Source organism: Lontra canadensis, unplaced genomic scaffold (assembly GCF_010015895.1).
Source record: "Lontra canadensis isolate GAN:19392208 unplaced genomic scaffold, GSC_riverotter_1.0 scaffold112, whole genome shotgun sequence".
Lineage (NCBI taxonomy): Eukaryota > Metazoa > Chordata > Mammalia > Carnivora > Mustelidae > Lontra > Lontra canadensis.
This window is the reverse complement of record NW_022631106.1, coordinates 5,032,324-5,055,761: the sequence shown is the minus strand read 5'-3', so window position 1 is coordinate 5,055,761 and position 23,438 is coordinate 5,032,324.

Here is a 23,438-nt window from a genome sequence, read left to right as displayed (position 1 = left end):
TTTCTATACGTTCAGTGAAATGGTTATCTCTACCAATCTTGTAGGGGTAGTTCTACTAGGTGATGAACCTTATTGCTTAAACTTGCCGCAGTTATTGGTTGTCTCTCAGACTGCCTCTTGAATTGTTCCAGACCTGTGTGGTCCAAAAACATAACCCTCCCAGGCTACCAGAGCCCCGCACTCAAGGGGCATCTTCTGTGTAGGCTGCGTGCACTGGCTGGTTTGGGTGGGTTATGGGGGGGTGGAGCACCTGCCCACTGCCTCTGGTAAGGATACAGGAACTTAGGTGGGAAGTGGAGACTGGGGCACCTTCCTACCACCTCTAGCGGGGCCACAGTAGTGGCATGGGGGGCAATAGCAGGGTAGAGTGAGAGAGCAAAACTGGCCCCCACCAGCACCAGGGCTAGGAAGGTAGATAATGTAAGCATGGCACTTGTCACTCTTTTTGTCCCTGTTCCCCAGGACAGATGCTTAAAATTTGTAAACAAGGGCTCTCTGCTCAGCAGGGAACCTGCTTTTCCCACTCCCCTCTCTCTGCCTGCCTCTCTGCTTACTTGTGATCTCTGTCAAATAAATAAATAAAATCTTAAAAATAAATAAATAATTTTTTAAAAATTGTACATGAATCTTCTCCACATATGATCTAGGATTTTTTTCTAAATTGCTACTTTTGCCTGGATCCTAGGGTGAGTGAGCTTGTGTAGAAGCCCTTATAACAGAAGATTTTCTATTCCCTGTAGCTCTGTGGTTCTCCTGGATGTAAGTCCTTTTGTTTTTCAAAGCCAGATGTTTGGGAAGCTTGTTTTTCCAGTGCTGGTCTGAAGGGTTGAGGGGCCTGAGGTAGGACACAAAGCCCTTGCTCCTCAGGAAGGGGCTTACATTTGTGAGAACCCTCCAAAAGGTGCTTTCCATGCTGGGGTGGGGTTTTTGATGGGACTACATCTCTGTATCTCCCACTCATCTTGATGTGGCCTTTTTATTCTTCCTAGTAGAGAAGCCATTCAGCTAGTTCTCAAGTTCTCTTCAGAGGGAATTGCTCTGTGTGCAGCTTTAGCTCTGTCGTGTCTGTGGAAGAGGTGCCTTCAGCATCTTCCCATGCTACCATCTTAAACTGCCTCCCCCACAATTTTGGATTTTTTGTTTGTTTTTATTAATTCATGTCAATTTTTTTGTAATTTAATTTTTTTAAAATGTTCTAAGATTCATTGTTTATGCACCACACCCAGTGCTCCATGCAATACGTGCCCTCCATAATACCCACCACCAGGCTCACCCAACCTCCCACCCACCTCCCCTCCAAAGCCCTCAGTTTGTTTCTCAGAGTCCACAGTCTCTCCGATTTCCCCCACCTCACTTCTCCTCTCCATCTCCCAATGTCTTCTGTGTTATTCCTTATGCTCCACAAGTAAGTGAAACCATAGATAATTGACTCTCTCTGCTTGACTTATTTCACTCAGCATAATCTCTTTCAGTCTCATCCATGTTGATGCAAAAGTTGGGTATTCATCCTTTCTGATGGAGGCAGAATACTCCATTGTATATAAGGACCACATCTTCTTTATCCATTAGTCTGTTAAAGGGCATCTTGGCTCTTTCCACAGTTTGGCGACTGTGGCCATTGATGCTATGACCATTGGGGTACATACGGCCCTTCTCTTCACTACATGTGTATCTTTGGGGTAAATACCCAGTAGTGCAATTGCAGGGTCATAGGGTAGCTCTATTTTTAATTTCTTAAGGAATCTCCACACAATTTCATTTTGAAGTGAACATGGATTACACGTTTCTTAAAGCTTTCAAAAAGTTATCAATTTCTGTCATATTCTAGTGGATCTGTTTCCTATTTTATAAAAGTCAACACAGTCTTTGACAATAAAGAATATTACAACTTTAAAAATAGTTTGCAGGTTTTTTTTTCTTTGAAGACACAAGAGGATGAGTCATTTGTCTGAAAAAATAAAATGATAGTGAAGACATATGTGCTTATGTTAACACTAATTTTATGTATTAATTCAACTACTGCTGTGTTGAACTAGTTCATCATTTTATTAGTAATTTGGCAATTTATTATGCAGCATTAAAAACTTCTTCATTATTCAGTGGTCATAGTAAAGAAAGATGTACAAGTTGGTGAGATTTTTTTTTTAACTAACTGTGTCTTCTAAGTCATTAGTTTAGCCAACTGCAACTTGGAATTTTTTGGCAAAAGTATCTAGGACCTGAGCCATATCAATTAAGTAAGTATCTGATATTTTAAAAACCTCATATTTAAAAATATTCTAAGAAGTACCTACTGGGAGTTCATAAATTAGCATGAGTCTAAAGTGTCCAATCATAAGTCAGTACCTTAAAATTTCTTTGTGTGTGCTTATATTCTAACATGTGTGATTTTGTGCACAGAGGTGAGATATCCTGGTATTCTGGTATGAACCCCCCAGGTATTCACGTACTGCTAATCTTACTGCTTCAGATTCTTAGAAATTCACCATTCTGAGTGTAACACTACTTCTTTGCTGTCCAGTCTGTTCCTTGAGGGTTAGGGTAAAAGACATTCACTAATCTTCTAGTACTGTATCTGTCAAAAATGCTAATACTACTATGAGAATCAAAGTAGATAACGTATGTTCAGAAAGTTTTGTGCTAAAAAATACTCTAAAAATGTCATATATTAAGACATTAATAAGCATTGTTTAGTAATGAACATATCTAACTTTTAAAAATGCATTTGTATTTTCAGATTATTCTGATTTCCAGGGTAGACTATTCCTTAAATCTACTAACTTTGTATAAAATGATTTTTCTAAAATTGTTTCTTAAAAAAACTGTTTTTAATCTTAACAGATCATGGATCAAAAATCTTTAGGCAAAGTCTGGAGTGACTATTTTATGGAATGTAAAATATCACCTACTAAACTTATTTTATTGGAAATAAATTCACTATAAATATAAATACAAAATGTCAATATAGAATATAACTGCATATGAAATCAATCAACCAATATCTGAAATCAAAGTAAATACTGACCTAAATGAAAACTTCTTGGTAGACCATACACTCACTGTAATAATACTTTTGCTCAGAACATTTTGAAACCCCTATCTTTTTGGAAGTAACTTCGTACTTTATTTTATTTTATAGTTGTACTATATTTTTGACCCAGCAGTAAATCAGTTAGACTGGTTATTAAATTTATTTATCAAGATCAAATGACATTTTATTGTTTAAAATGAATTTTAAATGAATCTAGCACATACTCAAAAATACATTTGCTATCAATGATGATATTTTAAAGAACACTCAAGTAACTTCCAAAGAAAAGTTCAAGACTTGTTTGAACAATGGCACAAGATTTGAAAAAAATGTAAAGTCCTGAGATGCCGGGCCAAACAGAGGCCTATGCACACTATGGAAAGTCTAACTTTCCAGAAGTCTAAATAGTCTAATATTTTAAATAATTCTTCAGTATTTGATTTAGAAGAGTTACTTAACAGTGCATGGGGAATGTCCATGAGATTCCTCATCTTAATATGGTACACCTACTGATCAAAAGAATGCTCTTTTCTTTTGAACAGAACCAGTCCTTCTCTGATGACAGTCGGTGGCCCTTTATTGGGCCAGATCATGGGTTCTGTGATATCTCACTAGCCTTTCCCATGCCAAGAGGTTTGCTCTTTCCAACTCTGGCAATCCCATGTGATAATATATACATGAGGGTTTCTGGCAAACACAATTTTCTCTATCCTGTTATATGTTCTGTGGTGTTTCATTATCCCGTGTTGTCGTCTCCAGTTTATATGCTCTTTTCATTACCAGTTGGATAATGAATGAACTACCAGTTGGATATATGAATTCTGATATGTCACATGCAACTGGTCATGTTGCTTTCTTTTCACATTTTATAGTTCCAAAAAGTTTTAACATACTTAATTCAGGGGTTATTAAGGAAGTATTCCAAGTGGTGGATATGCCCCTCCGACCTTTGGAAATAGAAATTATTCTGTGTTCCCCTTTGTTACCCAAACAGTGGTCTCAGATGGAGCAGAAATTAACTAGAAGCTATAGAAATAATAAGACTGACCTAAGAAACAATGAGTTTTTTTTGGTTAAGTAGATCCCAAAAACATATGCGATGAATGACTTAAAAACATCCGCTTCCTTTATGACTATCTGTTGCTAAAAGATATTGTTTAAACAATGGTACCTATTGTTACGGGAAAATCATGTGCCCAACAGAATGTAATATCTGTAAGATCATGTACATTAGAAAGTAAATGTTTCCTTGAATGAAGGCAAATATGAGCTGAAAGAATTCTGGGAATGTTTGGTCTGATTGTAAGATTATGCTTTGAAATGACAGGTAGAAGCTACTAATGAAGCAGATAATGTACTTAGACTGAATCTTTTTCAAAGTGAAGGTAAAAAGGAGTAGAAATGAGCATAGTCCTTGGGGGAAAATACTTAAAAGCCATTAAACTATCAATTATCTCAAGAAATAGTAAAAACAAATATGAATATCATTAATAAATTATTTTGTTGTCAACATTCAGGATATTGAATTTAAGAAAAGGATATTTTATAAAGACTTGAAAACTCTTTTTGCATTTTGAAGTTTTCCTAATGTATTTAGGCAAAAATCAAAGCAAAACAAAATTGTATGGTGTCCTTCAAATTGATGGCTGAGATGTCTCTTGTCTTTTGTAGAAATTTTTATCTTGTCCATAGTAACTTTACTGACACCAAATTATGATACATAAAATAGTTTTATGAATAAGTAAAATTAAATAAAAATGAGTTAAGAGGGGCACCTGGGTGGCTCAGTGGGTTAAAGCCTCTGCCTTCAGCTCAGGTCATGATCCCAGAGTCCTGGGAACGAGCCCCGCATTGGGCTCTCTGCTCATCGGGGAGCCTGCTTCCCTTCCTCTCTCTCCACCTGCCTCTCTGCCTACTTGTGATCTCTGTCTGTCAAATAAATAAATAAAAATCTTTGAAAAAAATGAGTTAAGAAATTTAATTCACTAGAATGTTCTTGATAATAATCAAGTGGGAATATCTTATAAACTTTAAGTAAATATTTTCTACTAGAAATAAATTATATACAATCATTCTATTGAATAACTAACAGTAAGCTAGAGTTTTAAGATATGTAATTTGATTTTTAGAATACATGTCTTGTTCCCCAGAGAAAGTGCAAAGAATGACTTGCCTTCATTGCTTTTCTTTAATCTTTAGCAAACATAAATCAGGGTTTTCGTTAGAGGTAAGCAACTACTTAGTTTTTGTAATTAAACCGTCTCAACAGTTTGAAAATTGTACTAAATATTGTTTTGCAAGTTCAACCAATGCCAGATTCAATCCAGACCTCAGGATCAATAGGCATAGCTCAGGATCCAAACATCACTCCTGGGGCCCAATGAACAGCTTCTTCATTTCTTGCCCATTATGGGCAAGAGCAGGCTTTGGAGCTGTACCCCTCTTTATAGAATATAAACACTCCAACTGTATCAGCTGACAAACAGCATTTAGAATGCTAAAGGATAAAAACAGGTGTTCCTAATCTCTCAACTCTGAAAAGGATGTTGAAAATCTGAGTTACACAATGAGAATCCATGACCTTCGGTTTGGCGGTGAAGATTATTCCTCAGGTGGAAGTGAGCGCAGGGAGTTGAGAGACACTACTATGCAGTCAACTAAATAAGGGCTATAAAAGTGATTCTGTAAGTTAGAAGTGAAATAATAATGCTTGCTGAAGTTAAAGAATCAAAGTTATTTATTTCATAGTATGTTCAAAACTCAGGATCTGTTAAAAGATTACTTTTAGCCTCCAGTTTTTTGAAAACTCTTCCAGATACAAATGTATTAGAATAAGATAAGAAACTAAAAAAGAAAGAAAGAAAGAAAGAAAGAAAGAAAGAAAGAAAGAAAGAAAAGAATATTGCAAAATATGATGAAAAAATTGCACCTTCTAAAATCAAGGTTTATCCATTATCAATATTCTATTGTAGATAAAATACATTATTTCTTGAAGGGATCACAGAGTTTTTACAATTCAGGTACAATGCAAGAATTTTTGTGCTCAGCATGGACTTTAAAACACATCACTAATCCATTGTCTTCCTATCCCATCATTCTAAGACCTTGACCACACAATGCTTTTCGAATGGCCAACATCTACAATGTTGTGATCTGCCAAATAGCAAATCAACCTTTATAATTAAAGTTGACAAGCTGACAAGAAAAATGAGTGTATACTTGTATATATATATGAATTTTTATGTCACATTGCCGTCTGTACACTTGTTTGCTTTTCATCGATAGCCGAAGGCTCATTTCTCTGCACCAGAAGCATGTTATATTCCAAGGTCTTCAGACAGCATCCCTTCGCCCTAGTGAGTCTGTTGATTAATTTTGGATACTCTTTTTAATTAACACCCCAAAGGAGATCTAGATTATCTAGCCCATAGTCCATGAAAAACAAGTGAATCTGAAGAATAATGACCCAGGGAGACAGGCACACTCTCTTCAAATGATGTTATAAGAACATTCAGTCTTTCACAAGTCAAAATCATGTCAGGCAATGCCTAGGGAGGATGTAGGCCTTTAATCAGGGCAAAAATAGAGGTTTATATTAGTCTAATTTAATTTTCTTTTTGACAGGAAGAGAAGTGATAGATGCCCCTTGACAGATGAAACATGGTGCCCCAATATAGTCACAGTTGCCATTGGCCTTGATTAGTAACTGGTCCCATTTTGACCTCCAGGCAGAAGAGTTGATGAATGACACAAAAGAGTGAAGCAATTAAAACAGTAGGATGAAGTAGGAAACTAGCTAATTGTACCCAAATCTGTGAAACCTAATCATAGAACCAAGAAATATGATGCTTGTGGCAGCTTTCATAAGTATGTCTAAAGACATTAACCCATCACATGTGAAGATTACAATGGAACAACTCTGACAACTCTGACAAAATTTCAGTTCATATCTTTAAAAACCCTTTTCTGGGGAGCTATTTTGTAGTAAGCCAACTGTTGCATCTGTTGGAGATGATAGGAAATACAGCCCTCTTTAATTTCTATGCCACATCGCAAACAGGTGCAAAAAAAATCTATTGTGACTTCTTAAGCAAAAAGGCTTTTTAGTGAATCAAACTAACCCAGGTACCCAGTAAAAAACAAAAGCCAAAAAACAAAACCCTGAAATAAATACAGTGCCTTAACTACGGTTTTCACTCTATTTCATTGTAGACCACTTGACTTTGCACAGCATAGTTAAGGAGCGTGTTCGAAGCTGAGTCATCTAATTGCTACTCTTCTGCTGGTTGTACTCAGCACTCAGCAGCTCTACATTTAGAAAAGCATATGCCATTCTATCTGTTTCTCTTCAGGGGGAAGAAAATATCTTCCAGTTGATACTATGGATTCCATTTTTACCCTTACTAACAAAATGCTGAAGTTTTTTTCTTTCTCATCATTTTGAGGTTTAAAACCTCTAACCTGCAGAAGTCTGTTATGTAGTCTAACACTTTGCCATGATGAAATGTGGATGCTTTTTATTGCTTTTCTTAATCTAAAATAAGAATGAGTGGCCCTAACTTAACAGCTAAGGATGTTACCACTTCAAGGCACCAAGTCTTAGAAAGAAGAAAAGGAATTGTATGTAAATTTATTCTTCAATTTGAAATATGAATGTCTGCTTTCACAGTCATCATTCGTCTAGCCATTCCTTCATTTAATCAGTCAGCCCGTTAGGCAGCAAACATTTGTTGAGTGCCTTCTATGGAGCAAATGTTGCAAAAAGTACTGTGCCTATACAACGAATTTGGTAGCTCCCCAAATGGCTCCAAATTCCCATTTTCCTCTTTGCACAACGGTCTTTGCGATTTGATCTTGCTACTGTTCTCAAAACATGGTGGAGTCTACTTCTCCACCCTTTAAATCCGGACTGTATGACTGAATTTGGCAAGTATGAAACAAGCAGCCTTGAAAAGCACTTTCACTCTGGTACTTGGAAAGGGGAAGCTTGGAACACCAAAGCTTGAGTGATGATAGAGGAAAGAATTAGGGAAGAATTAGTAAACAAAAGAGAAAGAGACTAAGATCTCAGTCACACTGCTGTATTGATAAAGTTACATTCATGTGAAGAATAGGATATGGATGGATACAGTCATGTTATGACTGTCACTATGACTCCATATAATTGAATTATTATTTATGAGCAATTATTAACAAACATACTAGGATTTCCTAAGGCCTTCCAAGTTTTCAGCTGTGGAGTACTTTCTCGTACTCCACATGACTACTGCACATTATTCTAGAAATGTCTTCTGGTAGTTTCATATTCACTGCATAATCTATGTAAGGGAGTCTAGCACATTATTATTGCTACTGGCTTCAGCAGAAATTGTGCTGTCTAAATTGATCTTTCACCTATCTCAATCATGATACATTTTCAAAATAATAAATACATTAATCCAAGAATGAGCTATCTTTGAATCTCTTCAAAATAGTATTATAACATTAGTATTTACTTTCTAGGAATAAACGTGGTGAAGGTCATTAGACAACAGGGAAAAAGGATAGCCAGTTATAGGATATCTAACGAAACAAGATGAAATTTGATCCATACCACACAACATACACAATTCTAGTTAGACTACAGTTCTCATCATAAAAAATAAGACAATACATCTCTGGTGGTTGCATAGGAAGACTATCTTTAAGACTTTGGAGTTCTAACAAGACACAAAAAGCAATAACCATAAAAAAAATGACTTCTAAATTATACTACATTAAAGCTAAAACTTTTCTATCCTGGTACATTTATTGTCTGATTAGTGTGCTTTTTGGTTGTTTACCTCAAATTTGTTGCAAAGGTGATTCATTTACTGAAATCTAGTACATTCCCTAACATTTTTCTTTCCCCCTAAAAGGTCTCAGCTGGATAAAAATATTCTTCGGTCACATCTTCATCCTTTTTCATTCATTAGAGTTGTCCTCTGATACCTTCCAGCATTGTATACAGAAAGTCCAATAATAAACTTGCTTTTTATGACTAATACCTCTTTATATTTTTGTTGAGTGTTTTGATTTATTTCTCACATTTTATGCCCCATACCATTAATTTAGATCAAGAGTAACCCATCCTCTCCTTCCATTCATTATTGATTTTTGTAGTAAGAAATCCATATTTTTAATTCTTAAAAAGTCTCCTTTGTGCTACACTTGACTTTCCTTAAAACTCTTGATATGTGTGTGTGTGTGCATTTTTTTTTTTAATTCAAGTCATCTCTTGTCAACTCTTTCAGATTAATCTTTCTCTCTGTGAATATTGTGTCTTATTGCATGGCTTGTCATGTTTTGTTGTTTTGTTTTGCTTATAAGGAAGCAAGTCAGGTTATGGGAATATTTAGCTACAGCAATCCAGCAGGTGAAAGGAGCCAGAGGCCCTCCCAGGTAGGAGTTCCAGCTGTCTAAAGAGGCCCCATGGAAAGCATTCCTCTTTCTGGTTTCCCCCATCCTTCCCAGTTCAGGGATAGATGTGCCCAAAATGTCTGTCTTGTGCCTAATAGCTACACTTTTCTTCCCTTTGAAATACCTCCAGATAGAAAGGTGCCCACTTGGCATGCAGTTGAATGCAACTCTCCCTTGTAGAAATGGAAATACACTCATTTTTCTCCTCAAAGGAAACCATCAGTGTGTTGTCATTTGATCACCATCTAGCTCCAAACCCAGGATTCCCAGTGATGTCTATTCCTCTTCCTACTGGGTGGGAATCAGGTCTTGGTGTTCTGTGATGTTTGGAAAAAATAAATAAATTATTTAACTACCACCAATCCACCCAAGTTGGGGAAGTGAAAGAAACCACTAAGTATATATACATAAATTATATATAATATATAATTAATATATAATAACAGAACATATATGTTATTTAATACATTTGTAAATATATTATATATTATTATATATAACCCAAAAGAAAGGAAATACAGATAGAGACTAAACTCTTTGTTTCCCAGATGGTCATGATTGGCACATATATGACTTCCTTCTTTCATTACCGACCTCATTTTACCTTTGGCCAGCACATAGATGGTTAGAGTTCTTTACCCCACTGGGGTGATCCACAGTTTCTTTTCTGATGTATGTGACTCTTAAGTGGTATTTCTGCTAGAAGATCACCATCATTCTCCATTAATTTCCTCTGTGAATAGTGTTAACACATGAGAAATACCAGGAGCTCAACAGTGCTCCATCCCCAGGACATCCTACCCCACACATAGCAGCAGCTCTACCTCCTCATTGAGCAGTCAGACCTCCATAACTCCCATTTCTACCATCGTGGCCAACTGGGCAAATACTGCACAGACTGTGGAATGAGCTGAGTTCACATGCCCACTGCTACCAAAGAGACTCTTGCAGTTGAAGCCTTTTTGAACATTCAATCAGAGACAAATATTCTCACCTTTGGAATCTGTTCCTAGATTCCTATCCACATACCTCTTTATGATGAATCCCTAATATTGCTCCTTACAGATCCCTAACCACCTGGTCAATCTGCCACAATTAGTATAGACTCAGCTCTTTCCTTACAGAATAACATAAACCATCTGAAGTTCTGCCTGTGGGGAGGAGTTCCATTCTTCAGTGTTTTTCACATATGAATGGAGTTAAACACCCTTAAACCTTCTTCTCAGTGATGCCAGTCACCTGTTTCTCAGGTTGGATTTTTTTTTTTCTCAGTCCGTGGGCACTCCTGATGAGTCTATAGGTGTGCACTGGAGGAGGGTGGCAGGCAAACAAGAATGGGCACAATCAGAATATGATCCAATGGCTCATGCATCCTTCATGTGCATGGCTGGCCCCAGCCTCATCCACTCTACATTTCATCCACTGGATGATTTGGTGTTCCCTGGCATGCCAGATCTTATGTCAACAGCAATGAAGTTAACACTCTGTTCTTGATGGGCACCATGGCTGGCAAGGGCCTGGTCTTCTACCAAGACATAGTAACAAACCAAGAACCACTTCTTGGAAGGAGATGCTGGCCCTACATTTAGGGATGTTCATTGTGAATCTACTCTCAGGACTTGGCAAAGTCTCCACATGGCCTCCAGACATGCAATGCAGGCTTTGTAACCTAATGCAGTTGTGGTCAGAAAAAATGATGTTGCCTGATTTCAACTTGAATAAATTTTGAGATTTTGGGTGGTACTTTACACAGATTTGCTCTCATCGGGCAATGTAAACTAGGGGACATTGGATTTAATTGACTACTGCAGAGCTATAGTTGACATGTTTTAGCACTTGCTGCTGTCAGACCAAAACATTTATTGATTTCATGCTAAAGATCACTTCTTTATCAAAGACCACGCCCCAGTTTGCAAATGCTACTTTTGCTACACAATGGCAGCCTTCCATTGAAATTTTCATTTGAGCAGACTAAAGTCTGATTTGGGTTCATTTGCATACTATGGGCTAATTTGAAAATCTCCCAGAAAAAAGCCAATCCATTGGTCATGGAAGACATGACTGAAGATTATTTTAATAATCTGAAGGTGAAGGGAATCAATTTCCGGATACAAAAGCTGGTATAATAAAGTGTGTTGATTTCACTTTTGGGGAGAGATTTTAATATGATTGTTAAAGAGTCTCATGTCCCTAAAAGGTTAAGAATCATGGATCTGATGAATATCCAGTAACAGATTTCTCATACATTTAAAGCAACAGCATCTGTCACAGTGCCTCACCTCAAGTCTTTTATTATTTATTATTTTTATTTATTTTTTAAAGACTTATTTATTTATTTTAGAGAGAGAAAGTGAGAGAGCGAGAACAGGGAGGAGCAGAGGAAAGGGAGAAAGAAACTTCAGCAGATTCCATGCTGAGCACAGAGCCCAAGGTGGGGCTCCATTCCAAATCCCTGAGATCATGACCTGAGCCCCTTTTATTATACACTTTCTGAGGGTTTATATGTTGTTCTTACCTCATTTATAAGTACAGTTAATCTGTTTTAAATAAAAGAAAACTTCAAAAGTTAAATGGAACATTTTACCACTATAAATTAGGGATTCAAGAAACCCATGATAACATGATCTGGTGATCATTGAAAGTTCAGATTTGATCAAATGAATAAATTTTATGTGTCTCTTACTTGGTACAAATGTAGCCATTTCTCAATATGCCAGTTACATCAATATTTTGCATGGGGCATAGTCATTGTTAAGTGGGATCACAACAAAATATTTTAGAACATTTTATAACTTAACATGGATTTCATTTGTTAACTACAATTCTTGCTACTGTGGATGAAAAGCTGATTGTATTTCACACAGCAATTCACTGAGTTGAAGCTAAAAGTGGATTTGACTTGGCCTCCACTTAAGCAAAGCCCCAGTCTGCAGAGATGCTGATGTTAAATGCTTTGGGATGATGTTCATGGGAATGGATCTACAATGCAAAGTCTAGGCAACACTGTCACTGATGAGTCCAATAAACCCAAAAAAGTAGCTGGAAAAACAGAATAGGTTTGTTTTTATTCTGAGTGAACATTGTTGGTTATGTTTTTGGTAATGGGTTTTCTGCTGAAGCTACATTTAATTCACCAGCATCCTCATTCAGGGGATCTTATGGAGGTTATCTATTCCTGAATGATCCACTAAAAGAACACAGAAAAGCAGGACCTCTCCAGCCCACCACCACCCAGGCTGGGACTCCCTTGAAATCCACATCTTTGAATGCTTCTTTATTCTCAATCCATTGATATACTCGGCCCATATCTTTCCATCATTCAGATACTGGAGAGCACTGTAACCAGATGCAAAGTGGTACTTTCTAATAAGACTTTGGTTAAGCATTATATTTACTGTACCACGGTGCTACTTACTGTACTAAAACAGAGGACCTTTTTACAATTTCAAAAATTCCTTTCACACACACACATGCACACTCATGCACAAACACACACACGCATCTTACTATATGATATGCAGCTTTGGCCACAGTAGAATATTAAACCATGTTTTCTGCCAATGTGATATAAAGAAACAAGAGGCCTCATGTAATTTGGATTTTTCCAGGCATCCAATTTCAATCTAATGTACTGTTGTGAAACTAAGCCAGTAAGTCTATATGACTGGTCCATTTGGGGACTTGGTCGGCTATCTTTAGTCTGTGACAATTTCTGGTTTCCATTCCTTGTTCAGGGATGATAACAGTGTGATTTACAGGTATAACTAACAAATGAGATCAATTAAAATGTCTAAAAGTGGCACCTGTCTGAGTATAGGGTTGCACTAAATAATTCCCACAGCTTTGTTTCCTGTCGCTGCCATCATTTGCAAGGCTTCTCCACAGGCAAAGTAACAATGAAGGGTTGTTTCCTAACGGGCATGAACCAAGAAAGCCGGCCTTATCCTATGGCCTAGATATATGATTATTATCAGTGGCTGGAAACAACAGGTGTATTTTTCAACTCCATTCACAAATGATCCCTGTGTTTCATAGCATTCATTAATATAGCTTCTTGAATTGCCCAATTTGTTACAAATTTGTACTGTCAGCTGCCTTTGTGATTGAATTGAATTTGTAATGAAATAGAAGCTACCTTTCATTTGTGTACATTATTGAATACTTTGATCATTACAAGACAAACTTGATACTTTTCAAAGATCTTAGGTCATGGACAAGGGGAAAATGGTTGCTTCTGGGGATAAAAGTCACAATTAGACAAAGCACTCCAGAATATTTTTACATGTCTTTTACCAAAGCTTTGTAAAATAAACAAATACATTTATCGGCAAACCTAATGATCATAAAGCATTATATTAAATAGTATGCAAACAAATATATACTGTTATATTCTTATTATTAGGTTTTATTACAATTGAAATTTTAAGCTGAACTTTGTAAACATGTCTTTCGCTTATGTTCTCATGTAGAGATAACATGAGTTAGATTGCACAGTGAAAGGTGAAAATTTCTGTTCTCTGACATATCTCTGAAATCAGAAATTGTGTTTATGAAATAAATTAATATTATTCATATACTTGCAGCTAAAACTTAATGGATCTCACAAGCTAAATAGAGTTCCCATTCCTAAGTGACATAAGTCCCCAAATTAGCGTACACTAGAGAGTGTGCACAGAGAAATTCTGCCTACTAAAACTTTGCAATTCTCTACCTCAAACACCTAAGCATCTTAGAAATAAGGTGGCAACAGAGGCCCATTTTCCTGGCATGGCCCGTGGTTCATGACTGTCATCCATGCATATTTTTAAACAGACCCCTTTCATCCGCACAAGTGGATTTGAACAACTAATCATGCAGACAGCCAACTCCTAAGTCTAACACAATAACACTGTAAAAGTTAGTTACATCTCATTTAAGAAAAATAATATCACAGTTATAAAAACATAATTAAAGGCACTCATCCAAATAAGCCACAGTTAGATACAAGTGATTTCTTTTTCTTATAAGACAGCCAGAGCGCCCTTAGCTGTATAGTCTGGGGCTTCAGAGATGCTAGGTATGATATGATTCTTATGTGTTAATGTTCAACTGCTATAGTCCTTCAAAAATAGTTACACAGAATTGCCATTTAATTATCACCAGCCCCCACAAACAGAACTACGCCATATCTTATTCTGCAACAAAGAATAAAATACATTGGAAAGAAATCTAATTATACCTTATCTCTTAGACCATTTCTCTCCTACAGGTTGCAGACTGTAGGATTCAAACTACAAAATCAAAGCTACTCTAATCATTTCTAGCATGAAGAGTGGAATCAACAAAGTTTATACCACAAAGTAAGAAAATGCTCACACATTTAAATTTTTAAAAACATTGGCCACTGAAGTTATTCACTAGGACAGTCATATATGTGTAGGAAACAGTGGTCATCTGGAGGAAGTATTTAAAATCTTGTTATATCTCTTTCTATATAGATAAGATATAAAAGGGATATATATCTATATATTTTTAAAGTTTCTTCATTAAAACAATGTTGCTGAGATTGCTGAGGCTTCCAAAACTTCTTAGCTAATAGTGTATTGGAATAGATAGGATCTGAGAAATAATGTAGCTCAGTATTTTCCAATCAATCTTAGAAACTTAGATTCAAGAAGATAGATGAATTTAACCAAGGTCATGGAGGAAGAGAGTTTTGGAGTTAGGGTTTTAGCTGTTTCCTTGCTTCCTTCCTTCCTTCTTTCCTTCCTTCCATCTTTCCTCTCTTTCTTCCATATTTTTTAGTATCTTTGTTGAGCAGCTTGGCACCACAAACCCCACTCTTGTCCCCAAAGAGTTCAGGATACACAGGATACCTCACGTTTATGACCAGTAACTGCCATTCCCCACATGACCTGACCTGGTTCACACCAAAGTTATTTACTCCGTGTTTGGTGAATTGGGAAGTTTTTAAGATATCTTCATAGATGCTAAGTGTTTTCTATAGAAAGAAGTCTTTATCTCACACTTTGATTTGTCCACGTTCCTAACTTCAAGGGTCATAAACCCCTTGGGAAGAGTTCAAATATGACTGTGAGGATAGCTGACCAATGGAGTGAACTGTGACTTACTTAAGTAACTGCAATGAAATACTAGATAGTAGAATGGGATAATTCATATGCCATCTTTTCTCTAAATATAACTTTTTACCCCTATACTTGTTGAAATGGGCTAAGATTGTGTTGGTTCTCCAACCTGTTCTCTCCAAGTAGACCATCAGCCCTTTGAGATTTAGGCCAATTTTGTATCCATGTCAATTCCTATGCACAGCACCTGGCACGGACTCTTCCATAAGTGATTGTCTAATGGATGAATGGATGGATGGGTGGGCAGAGCATTCAATGAGACTCAAATAGGCAATTTGATAAAAAGTATTTTAGGAAGGAGGTGCCTGGGTGGCTCAGTGGGTTAAGCCTCTGCCTTCGGCTCAGGTCATGACCTCAGGATCCTGGGATTGAGCCCCACATTGGGCTCTCTGCTCAGCGGGGAGCCTGCTTCCCCCTCTCCCTCTGCCTGCCTCTCTGCCTACTTGTGATCTCTCTCTCTGTCAAGTAAATAAATAAAATCTTTTTTTTTTTAAAGTATTTTAGGAAGAAAAAAAAGGAAAACTCAGAGAGTGACTGAAAACTAACGGTAGCTGGGGTGAGCTTTTGTAGGGCAAGTAGAAGATGATACTAAGAAGGACAATGATGAAACCAGATCACTGACAGCTTGAAAGCTGAACTAAGGAACTGGAATTTTGTTTACTATAACAGAACAACTGTTTAAAATCTTAACAAGAGAAGAGAATAGATTTGATCTACACATTTGTGAGGTAGTTGATCCAGCAAGTTGAAGTTTATATGGACTAATTATTTCTGTCTCTGGTCTAAGTAAATATAGAAGATGTAAACTGTAAATGGTATTCTTAAGAGGTATAAACATTAAGTAAGCAATTTCACCCCCCCCCAAAAAAAAAAGAAAGAAAGAAAGAAAGAAAAAGAAAAAGGAAGAAAGAAAAGAATCCAAGCCAATCAACCAGAAGACTCTTGTCTTATCTCAAGTCAACTGATGTCCCTCTGGTCTTAACTCTAGCTTATGGTAAGCTCAGGCCTACCATTCAGTGTTTAGAGTTTCACAAGCAGAGGCCACTGGTTCAGTTAACTAAGCATGGCAACTAGGACTTAGAAACCATTCAGGGAACTTTCAGTCTCAGAAGGGACCCGTGATCTCATGTAGCATCCTTATCACCTTCTACCAAGGAAAGAGCAACGTAAGAGACGGTTATATAATTCCTCTCTCTCTTTCAACTCATAAAATCCTTAAACCTCATCTATTATAGTAGTAGTAGTAGTAGTAGTAGCAGTAGTAATAATAATAATAATACAATAATAATAGCTCATCATGATCATAAACAAAACAAAATTCATCATTGCTTTTTCTTCTTACCAATGGACTAGCAATTAGCATTTGACATTAAATTGGTGATGATTTCTAAGGAATAAGAAATAGTGTTCTACCAGGGGATCCTTGTGTGGGCTATCTACAGGGCTTAGGAAGAGCTATAGCACATAGGAAACTGACTCTTTCCTCCTGTGAGTCTTTTTGAATTTGAGTGATTAATGTTGTGTGTTCTTCTATTCAGGCACTGCGTTTCAAAGCATTGTTTACCATCACCTTGTAATCAGTATGCCTCAGCAACCCCCTATTACCCTTGATAGCAATGTGGCTGCAATTTAGACCTGAAAGAAATAGGTGGGCCCCCCAAAGCCTAAAGCTGCTCTGCAGCCCTGTTATCTCCATTTGTGATTTGTTTTCAAGAACGGTGATTTACATTTCAGTTGGATTACACCTTTTAATGCATCACAGAGGTATAAAGTGGCTGCAGTACAAATGCAGGGCTTTGCCACATTTCAAAGGATGAATTTGAGTCATTGTAAAGAGGGCTATGCTTACAATTAGAACCCAAAGGGGGACAGTTCTTTCCAGGAGATGGCACCAACCATTTGCAGGTGATGGAAAAGACAACAAAGGGCTGTCCATACTGCTACTTTAAAGTGGTAGGAAACAACATTGTGCCATTAAGGATGTTCATGGCCCTAGCCATTACTGTGGGAGCAAAAATGAGAGCTTCCTGTAATAGTACCTCAAAAAGTCAAGTAGAGATAAGGTTTGTTATGGGGCTGACACATAGATAGTGTCACACAATCTGAGAAAGCACAACTTTCACTGGCAACTATATTCTTCTGAAAGACTAAATGAAGCCAAAAAGATATTGCAGAACAAGAATAATGTCAACATGGTAACAAATTCCTGTTTTCAACAGGGGCTTATTTTTGAAGGTTTTATTAAGTGCATTCATATTCACTTTGTCCTTTTATTGGGATTAGTTCTTTATTTTCAGCTTTATGGAGGTACAAGTTACATACAATAAAAGTCATCCACATGAAGTGTCCAATTTGATGAATTCTGGCAGTTGCTTTCTGTCACAAAACCACCACTACAATCAAGACACAAAGTCATTCCATTGGCACTGAAGAGCTCCTCATGGCTCATTTAAATTAAGTCTCTCTCATAGGCCCCAGCCCCAGGCCACCACTGATCTGCTTTCTGACACTATAGTTTTGCCTTTTCTAGAAGTTCACATAAATGGAATGTAACATATTGCTATGGTCTCACCAGTCCTACCCCCAAAGATGGTATTAGGAGTTTGGGCCCTTGGGATGTACACAGCTCATCAGAATGGAGCTTTCATGAGCGGGACTGGTATTCTTATAAGAGGCTCCACAGAACTCCCTGTCCCCTTTCACCATGTGAAGACACTGTGAGAAGTGGGCAGTCTGCAACCCTGAAGAGGGCTTTTACCAGAACCCAGGCATGCTGGCACCCTGATCTTGGACTGGGCCACCAGAAGTGTGAGAAATAAATCTCTGGTGTTTATAAGACACCTGACCTATTTCATTACAGCAGCCCAAACAGACTAAAACAAGCATAGAGTCTTTGCTGTTTTTCATTTTGTACATTATTGTAGAGGTTCACCCATGGTTTTGCATGTATCAATACTTTGTTCTTTTGCTGAGTAGTAAAGCACCTGTTGACAAACATTGTGAATTGTTAGGGGCTATTATAAAAGTACCTGTGTGGACATGTGCTTTCATTCCTCTTGGGTAGATGCCTAGAATAGAATTGTTGGGTCATATAGCAGAACTTTGTTTAACTTTCTACAATACTGTCAAACTTATTTCCAAAGCAGTAATATCATTTTGCTTTCCTATAGACAATACCTGATGTTCTTGTTGCTTCACATCTTCATCAATACATGGCCCTGTCAGTCTTTGAAACTTTGTGCATTCTTGCAGGTATAGAGTACTGTAATATCTGCTTTCACTTGCACTTCTTTTATGATTAAGGAGGGTGTTTACTGCCCCTTCTGTTCTCTTCTTTGGTAAGCTATGCAAATCTTTGGCCCACTTATTGGGTTGTGTTTCTTCTTATTATTGATGTACATGAGTTCCTCATGTATTCTCAATTTACATCTTTTTATACATATATGTTTTGCAAAAATTTTCTTTCAAAAATTAGTTCTTTGGTTTGGTTTGCTTTGTTTTGTTTTTGGGCCAGGAAAAAAAATCTCACAAGAGTTTTTTTTGTTTTGTTTTGTTTTGTTTTTGTTTTAGAAAGTTGTAACAGTGAAGAAAAGAAAGGTTTTGCAATAGATGAATCCTATGTATATGGCAACTGTCACACTTTTCTCCTGAGTCCCAGATACTTTGACAAATATTTGTCAAACTAATGAAAAATCAATTGAAAAGTCAAATCCAGAGGTGCCTGGGTAGCTCAGTCAGTTAAGTGTCTGCCTTTCTCTCAGGTCACAATCTCAGTGTCCTGGGCTTGGGTTCTGCAATGGGCTCCTTGAACAGCAGGAAGCCTGCTTCTCCCTCTCCTTTTCCTGCTCCCCCTGCTGTTCTCTCTCTCTCTTTCTCTATCAAATAAATAAATACAATTTTAAAAAATTTAAAAAGAAAAAAGAAAAGTCAAGTCCGCTTGAATGTCCCATGGAAATTCAGAAATGATAGACCTAAAGCTGACCTCATCTTTTCCCCTTGTCAGATACAAGGCTTCCTCCATTTTATTTATTTAGCTACACAAGCCACAAATTTGGGAGTTATTTTGTACCACATTTTCCTTGGCGACATTGATCTGTCATCAAGTTACCCAGATTCAACCTCTTAAATTAAAGTTAAAATCCACATGTGCTCTCCACCCCATGCCATTCATTGCCTTAGCAAAAGTTTTCATCATTTTTGGGTTGAATGGCCTGCTGACCCTTCTTTCTACCTCCAGCCTGATAGTGTCCAAAGTGTCCTCCTCTGTGTCAACCATGCTACCAGGTAACTTTTTTTGGCAGAAAAAAATCTAGTGAAGTCAACACTTGCTTCACAAGTCCCCCAGCTGCACCAGATTATGTGTCACACTCAGCATTTCACACTGTTTTGCAAATCCGCACCATCGATTTCCTCTGCCTAGAACCCTCTAAGCCCACTGCCCCCTTGAATCCTGCAAGACTAAGTAACTGTGACATATCACCCCCTGATCAGGTTCATGTCCTTTCCCTGAGGTTCCCACAGCACCCAGCATGCCTCTGTCACAACATTATTACACTTTATCACCACCAAAGTGTTATCATTTCCTTGGGAATAAATACCATTTGTCATTCTCCAGTATAGATCCTGTGGAGTAAAATAATAAATAATAAACTCAAGAGTGATATCATGACAAATGATGGAAGAAAGAGCTTTAACCATTGGTCCATCTACTCAAGCCAGGTAGAATCAACTTTTTAAGAATTCTTTAATCAAAACTTGCAGCAACCAGGGAAGTACCTCATGAAGAAAGAGACTAGTAAATCTCAGTTAAAAAAAAAAAAAAGGCATTTTGACAATTTTACCTACTGGCCTACTATCTCTGGCAGTAGCTGTAGGGATATCAGCCTGAATTCCTAATGTAGCTTGCTGAGGTGGAGCTGGAGAGGTTATAGACCTTAGTCTTTAAAACTATGGTTGTGTGTTTTGATGTATGTGGCTGTTCCGAAGGACCAACACAAAGGTTTGTCTTTGATTCTCTCCCATCTGGTTTCCCAAGGTGATATCTGCTCGTAGCTTTTAAAGGTATATACTACTCATAGACATTTAGGGAGAGAGATAGTATACAGGTAAAGAAGCAGGTACACTAAAGTCTAGGAGGGAGGAAGCTGAGGAGGAAGATTCTCAGGGGCATAAGGACTCTAAAAGGCTACTGCAAACACCTGGGAAATGAGTCCAAAATGTGAGCCTGGGGCTGGCTGCCTGCTCTGAAAAGACCAGAGATGACACTAAGCTTGCATTCCTGGCTGATCTCTGGGCAAGAAGATAAAGACAAAAGTAGAGTTGTAAGAGGCCTGGCTAAGTGTTGAAAAAGTAGCCTAGGTCAGAGTCAAGCTACAAAAACTAGGACAGTACTTGTCACTGAAGGAAATCTCTTTGGATCACTGCTGATCTCTGTAATGATGGAACAGAGAGTTCAGTGAGACACACACACACACACACTGCCTTTGCAGAACTAGTTTGGAAAATTCGCTAAACAAATGATTACTGTACCTCTCAGAAAGGAAAAACATGAAAACCATGGGAAGTAGGAAGACTCTGATTCCTACAGTTAGAACGTTATAATAACCAAAATGTGCAGGTGCCACCACCAACAACAAAATTCACAAGATGAACAAAGGAACAGAAATTTCACAGAAGGAATAAAAGAAATGGACAGCAACTGTCCTTGGAGAAGACACAGGACTAACTAGACAAAGACATTTTATCAACTGTCTAAGGTGTGATGAGTTACAGAAAACAATGGATGGACAAAGAACTAAAGGAGATAGGGATAATAATATATGAACAAATATATAATGTCAGTAAAGAGAAATAAAATAGAGAAAGGAAACAAATAGGAAAAGCTGAAAAATACAATCTGTTGCGGCCGGCATGACAAATTGACCAGAAACGTGAGGGTAAGAGGATGAAGAAAAGAACTTGAGAAGCAGAGAGATGGGGGCAGGAGGAGCACTGAAGAGGATGTCCAACAGTGCTGATTTTATTCCACATCTTACAAGCATTTATAAGGCGGACCACAATAGAAAGAGTAATACATCAGTATCTAGTCAGATAACTGCAAGTTCCTATAACAAGTTTACATTAACTACAAACAAATCTCGTGATGCCAGGTAGTCACAGCTAATGCCATTAGCTACTATTGATACAAGAAGTTACAATCAACCAGGGAGTGGGTTATGGGAAGTAGAGGAACAACAAGGACCAACTAAGAATTTTTGACCCTGACCACATTGTTCCCTTCTGTAGGGAGAACGTGTGGGAAGTCACGTAGGCGAGCGCACGACACATAGCACAGACCCTTTCTCAGTGTTATTCAACCTTTCCTGTCCGTAACCCTTTATTAAGGTATTTGGACTTAAAGGGAGACAAAAGTCAGGGCCTGGTTTGGTCCTCGTCTCAAGCCTTATCATGGCCTCCAACAACAATCACTGGAATGAAAAATTTACTAGAGAGTTTCAACAGCTGATGTGAGCAGGTAGAAGAAGAATCAATAAACTTAAAATAGGGCAATTAAGATTATCAAGCCTGAGTAGCAGAAATAAAATAAAGTGAAGAAAAATAAATGGTCTAAAGAACATGTGAGACATCGCTAATATACCTACATAGAATTATGTTAATTTCAGAAGAGAGAGGAAGAAGTGGATGGTACACTAAAGAATAATGGCTGAAAAATTCCCAATTTTGGTGAAAGACAAGAAGAATCTGCAGACTCTAGTACCTGAAAGGACTCCAAGTGGGATAAACTAAAAAAGATCTACAGTGAATACATTCTTTGTTGCTGTTGTTGTTCAGATTTTTATTTATTTGCTAGAGAGAGAGAGAAGAAAACCCAGGACCCCAGGATCATGCTGATGCTTGTAAGGCAGATGCTTAACTGACTGAGCTACCCAGCCAGGCACCCTGTGGCTACATTAAATAAACAAATCTTTTTTGTTTGTTTGTTTATTTATTTGAGAGGGAGAGAGAGAGCAAGTGGGGGAGGGGCAAAGGGAAAGAATCCCCAAGCAGACTCCCCATTGAGCAGGGAACCTGATATGGGGCTCAATTCCATGACCTATAAGATCATGACCTGAGCCGAAAACCAAATCAGGCACTCAACAGACTGAGCCACCCATGCACCCCTACAGTGAATACATTCTAATCAAACTATTGAAAGACAGGGCAAAAAGAATCTTGAAAGTAGCAGATAAGATGGGGAGGACATATTTCAAGTGCAAAAAAAAAAAAAAAAAAAAAAAAAAAACTTTCAATCAAAAATTTAATATCTAGTAAAATTATCATTTAAAAATGAAGAAGAATTTAAGATATCCTTAGACAAACAGATACTGAGGGAGTTTGTTGCTGGTATCCTACTCTGCAAGGAAAGAAAAAGAGAGTCCCTCAGGATTTAGTCCTCAAAAAATCCTCAAAAAAAAGAGAGTCCCTCAGGATTTAATCCTCAGGATTAAATTAAAGGATGCTTAGTTGTAACTCAAAGCCAGAAAAAGAAATAAAGAACACCAATAAATGTAATTACATGGGTAAATATTAAGCCAGAATTATATTTTTGGTTTGCTACTCTACTTTTTGTTTTCATAGGATTTAAAAGCCATACTGTGTGTGTGTGTGTGTATTTATAGATATATAGATATATAGATATCTTTTTTTGTAACACCAACAACATAAAGGGAAAGGGGAAGGACTGTACAGAAGTACAGTTTATGTATGCTATTGAAGCTAAGATGACATCAATTTAAGCTAGATTGCTATAAATTTAGGATGTTAGCTGTAAACCCCAGGTTAACTACTAAGAAAATAACATAAAA